Raw genomic sequence first — 5873 nt, 5'->3', positions numbered from 1 at the left:
TTAGGTTCATCCAAATTTACTAGTGTGCTATCACTGATAAATGTATCACCTTCTATAGTAATATGGAAACCATAAAACTCAGGTGTATTTCAATCTCTACTGGAATGACTCAGAGGCACAAATTCGTCAATTTGTTCAATAGGAGTTTCCTCCTCAGGTTGATCGCTAGTGTTTGAGGTCCCTTCACCGCTTGACTCTTGAAGTTCTTCAAGGTCAATTTGCCTCTCACTGTTTCCTTGGCCTATGAATTCTCTCTCACGAAAGACTCCTTTCCTCATAATGAAGACAACATTGTCACTTGGTCTGTAGAAGAAATATCAAAAAGGATTTTTGTGGGTAGCCGATGAAAATACACCGCTCGCTACAAGGTTCGAGCTTCATGAGTCTCGCGTCTCACGAAAACCTCGCAACCGCAAACCTTGATGTGTGTTAACGAGGGTACCTTCCTTGTCCACATCTTGTGAGGTGTTTTGGTAACCTTCTTAGTTGGGACTAGATTAAGGATATAGGCGTCAGTCTTTAAGGCATACCCCCAAAAAGAGATAGGTAATGAAGCTCGACTCATCATTGAACGAACCATGTACAACAAGGATCGATTGCGCCTATCAGCCGCACCATTAAGCTGTAGTGTCCTAGGAGGTGTTAATTGTGAAACAATTCCACAATCCTTAAGATAGTCAAGGATCTTGATACTAAGATACTCTCCACCTCGATCATATCAGAGCATCCTTATCTTCCTGCCTAGCTGATTCTCCACTTCCTGCTTAAACTCTTTGAATCTTTCAAAGGTTTCTAACTTATGCTTGATTAAGTAGACATATCCATATCTAATGTAATCATCAGTAAACATCACATAGAAGCGGTTAGCATCCCTTGTGGCAGTTTTGAAGGGTCCACACACATCTGTGTGTATGAGGTCCAACAAACCCTTACCTTTCTCACAAGTACTAGTGAGCGGTGACTTAGTCATCCTTTCAAGAAAAAAAGATTCACAACTATCATCTGACTTTAAGTCAAAAGACTCCAAGATCCTAGCCTTTTGGAGTTGGCCTATGTGCTTCATGTTGACATATCCAAGACGACAATGCCACAAGGATGCTTTATCCAAAATAGTGGAAGAATCAATATGCAATACATTATTTCCTAAGTTGTCTACAACCAACACAGTTTCATATACACCATTAAAAGTTAATGCTTTAAAAAAATACATCATTATAAAAATCATTAATAGCACCACTTTCATTATCAAACAAAAACTAAAACCTTGTTTATACAAACCATGAAAGGAAATTGAGGAGTTGTAAAACTCTTAGATCGATTAGATCTTCAACAGGTTAATCAATAAATCAAACAAACAAACACAGAAAACACAAGATGGAATCAAAGTAATGCTTAATGATTCAAATGTAGTCACACCTGAGTAGAGCTCGATGAAGAACTTCCACTATAGAGGCGAGCTAAGGTTTGTAGTACAATCAATGAGAGTAATAATGAAAGCGATAATCACTAAGGATGCATGAAAGCACCCTAATAAAATAAACACGGTTGGATAGACCCAAATCGGATAACAAAATAGGGCTAAGGACCGAGCCCAAAGACGAAACACTTCTAGACTCAACAATCTCCCCCTTTGCGTCAATTTGGGGCAAGACTTCACTTCGGTGGAGGTTGGTGAGTTCGCTTCACAACCTTGAATAACCTTGGAATGATGGCAAGAAGAGTCTGTCTGAAAACCATATACCACTGAAGCATATCTGAGAACAACTTCTTGTCTGCCTCACTATTTTGGTCGCACCCATGGACAAGCTCAAGAATGATCTCCAAGCAGGAAGTGGATAATAGATGTTTGTCAGCCAGAGCAAATAGGCACCTCTGACCTTCGCCTATAAAAAACAAGACAGTGTGAGACTGTGGATCAATTTTTCCTTTCACCATCAGCTTTGTGTCGCCTGCCTTCCCGATTGGCTTGTTTATGGGCCTCTTGCAAATAGCAACATCAATCTCCTAATCCATCTTTGCCACTTCATGAATGTAACACACTAGAATACACTTGATGTGAACAATGATTGGCTCATATTCATTTTGATTGGAGAGTAGAATGTTGATCAGGAGAATCCAGTCATGTGGATTCAGATTTGGAAAATCGGCAAGAGAGACTGTATGGACCGAACCATCTGATCCTCGGGTCACTTTAAACTTTACATTAATTAACTTCCCAACTGAAGTATGCTTCAGCAGCTTGACAGTTGTGATCTTTTTGTTACTTCAGGTTAGGTATTGAGGTTGAGAGAATTCATGATAGTATTCCAACAAGTCTTGATCAACCTTCGGGTCATGAGTGGGAATCGCCACTGTAGGCTCAAAGCAGTGAAAGATGAAAGCCTTACGAGTGATTGGCATATCAAATTGAGAATCTTTAGAATTCTCGACATTGAAGGAAAGAACAGGCTCTAGCCAGTGAGAACTTGGAGCTTCAATAACCTCCTTTCGAAGCCGTTCCAACGTGCATAGAGGAAACTTTACTTTCCTCTGATTGAGCAGATTCACTTCTCTCACCTCATTCTCCTTATTAATTACTTCAGCAACTTTTTGCTTGATCTCCTGAGCAGTGGGCTTGGTTTTGAGAAGATTTGATTTAGGAACCGTTTCTTCAATATCATCAACATCATCCTCATCATTAGCAGCAATTACTTTTCCCTTATCCTGCATACCTGAACCCGAAGCTACTTTCCCTTTTGGTTTGGTAACCACTTTTGGTTGTTGTGGTTTCAGGTGTTGAGGTTTCGGTGGTTGGAATGAAGTCTTAGTTTTTTCTCCCCCTTGTTGCGGAGAGACAACGGACTCTGGAACACCCACTATCCAGCTTAAAATATCAAGAGCAGGCAGTAACTTCTCAGCTAAATGGTGTCTTACTATGATTGTAAGAACCAAATCGTGGGCTTCAAGAAGATGGAGAAAAATGGAGTGAACATCCCCAACAGAGCTTTTTAGCATAGACCGCTCCGAACACAGTGCTTTAAGTTCCTTGTTCGCTTGATTGAGCTTCAGATTCTGGGTTTTAAGTTAAGTGGTCTTCAGATCAAGCTCATCCATCACTCTGCTTTCCAAGTCAAGATCTGCTTGAAGTTGATCCAGACGTGCAGAGATAGATGTCTGATGTGTTACATGATTAGAAGTGAGATTCTTGCGAAACACCTTAAAGAGCTCTTTTTCTTTTTGAAGATATTGAGTAAGGGTCTGAACTAAGGCATTGACCTTGTTGGCATTCTTCGTTGCAGCACCCTGTAAAGACTCAAGAAAAATATTTACGTTAGAAATTAGTTTATCGACTTTTTTGGTCGCTTCCGTGCAAACTTTCGTTGAAGCATCAATTGCTAAAGTGGCTTTGGAGATTGAAGCATCGTGTTCCTTGACCCAGGTGGCGATCATGCCTTTAATGACAGACTCAGAAAGATAACCATGAGTAGATGAGGAGGCTATAAGCTTATCTAGCTTCTCATTCAACTCCTTGAGATGGTGTTTGGTGACAGGGGCATCTTCATCATCATCGCTTTTCACCCTATAGGTACTGTATTAGAAGGTGTCAAAATTGACATCTTCACCACCAAGAACTGTATTGGTTTCTGTGGATTGGGTAGGTGATAAAGGTTTGGTAGTAGCATGGGTTTCGAAAGCTGAAGTACGAAGCCCCGTATCAGATATGTTGGTCTGAACTCCATTGGTTGTAGTTGTGGTAGCTTTAGAAAATATAAGAGTGGGAACAGGAATGGTGGATGAAGGTTGAGATGTAATGATAGGGAAATGGGAGGAAAGGAAATAGGTGGAGGAGAAGGTGCTTGTGAGCGAACAGATACCTCTGGGGTAGGCGAACGAGGTGGTGTGCCTCCGCGAACCGAAACTTCATCATATGATCTTTCAGTCTCAGATTCGCTTGGAACAAGAGGTTAGTGACCAGAAGGCTCATACTCTGAGTCGGTGTTGCTTGATGAAGCAAGAATAAGACTTTGTGCCAGTTTCTTGACCTTCTTCTGCTTGGGTTGGGAAGGTGCTGCCTTTTCTGACTATCGCTTCCTAGGAGAATGAACCTTTGATACTATACCTCCTTTTTCTCCCTTTTTGGCGTCTTGTTTCTTGCCCCTCTTAGCAGGTTGGTCTGCTTCTTTAATAGACTTTAACATTTCTGGGATTAGTTCCCCGGGACCAGAATAAGGGAGCTTCTTGTACTCCTGAATAAGCTTGCTTGAAGGAGACACACAAGCATACATTGACTCTGGGATTGAGTCAACGAAGTGAAATTTTGAGGGATGAGTGACAATGATATTTTTGGTATGAAATGTAGCAATGGAGGAGAGTAGTGAATTTTTCATAATGGGAACATGAAAACGCTCCACTATCGATTTAGTAATACTGGTCCAAAATCAAGCACGGGAGATTTTGGTATGGCATGAAGCAGAAGACAAACTTTAGACTAGTTGAAGCCATAAAACCGAGCCATTATCAAGGTTGATACCATGGTACAACCCATAAATCAAAGTCATGAAAGACTTGCTAGCAACATCAGATCCTGCAGTCCGTTCTAAAATCCCTTCGAAGAGTAGGGTAAACAGTTCATTCCATTGAGGAGGAGGGCATGATTTCTTGAACCTTGTCACAGTAGTTAGGGTTTCAGTGTACCCCATGTTGTAAAACATCAAGAAAAGCTGACCTTTAGAGATTGAATCAGGATTCACCATCGATTCATCATATGTGAGCCCTAGCAGCAAGCAAAATCTGTTCTTGGAGATTAAGGCGTTCTGGTTGAGGATATCAATAAGTCATAGTGGAATAGAGTTGTGAGAGACACTAAATTGGCACAACTTCCACCTTTGATAAAGCATTGATGAGTGGCGAATACTTGAGGCATTCAACCACGGGATACATGTAAGTATCGTAGAGGAATGGTGAGAGATCGATCAACAAGTTCTAGTTCGGCTTGATTGTGAGAAGAGTGGATCGTGCAGAAGTTTCTTGAACGAAAGAAGACTCTGCCATTGTTGAAGCTTGAGGAAGAGGAAGAGGAATAGTGACAACTGAATCGTCGTAAATCATCTTTTTGCTTGAGAAATTAGAAGTGTGGTAAAGAGTAAGATCATGGTATTGAAAACCCATACATACGATTTTGTGGAGAGAGAAAAATAAAGGATAATGATTCCATAAATTTGGGAAACGACGCCTAAAAAGGCGTGATTGGACAACTTGCAACCCTAATAAAGCAGCTAATGACACACGATTAGGTAACGGTTCAAATTCACGTGCCTTTTCCATTCTTATCCTCTTTTCAAATCACTAATCGATTAAGCTTCCTGCTGACTCATCTCTTGAATCTTTTAATAGAATTGTTATCTCCATTATTAACCAAAGGCTTATTGCAGATTCCATCCCTTCGTTTGAAAATCACTGCACTACATCGTTAGGAACTGAAGCTATATATTTATGAATAGCTTGTGAATAATCGAACTAGACTTTTGGAAAGTCCAAGATTTTCATGCAAGATAGTGTCAAAGATAAAGAAATATATCAAACTATTTGTGGGATTTTGTGATGCTATAGAAGACATAAAGCAGTGGATCCCGGGCACGAATCGCTTCCTTCAATGTCTAAAGAGATTTCAAAGTGCTTGTATGGATTCCCATTGAATTACGATCAATTACTTGTTAAGAAGCATTGAAAGGCATCTTTTATATATAAGGCTATTAAGGGTGACTTTCGCTTCAATTCAGGTTTCGATACTTGACATAAGACCAAAAAAAGAACGAAGTACTTGTGAGACCAATGTGGCCTGTTAAACAAGTAGGTGTGGATCATATTCAGTGACTTGTTGACAAAAGATAATT

This window comes from Lactuca saligna, chromosome 7 (assembly GCF_052625555.1).
Source record: "Lactuca saligna cultivar CGN05327 chromosome 7, ASM5262555v1, whole genome shotgun sequence".
Lineage (NCBI taxonomy): Eukaryota > Viridiplantae > Streptophyta > Magnoliopsida > Asterales > Asteraceae > Lactuca > Lactuca saligna.
The sequence above is the reverse complement of the archived record's forward strand: the minus strand, read 5'-3'. Positions refer to the sequence as shown.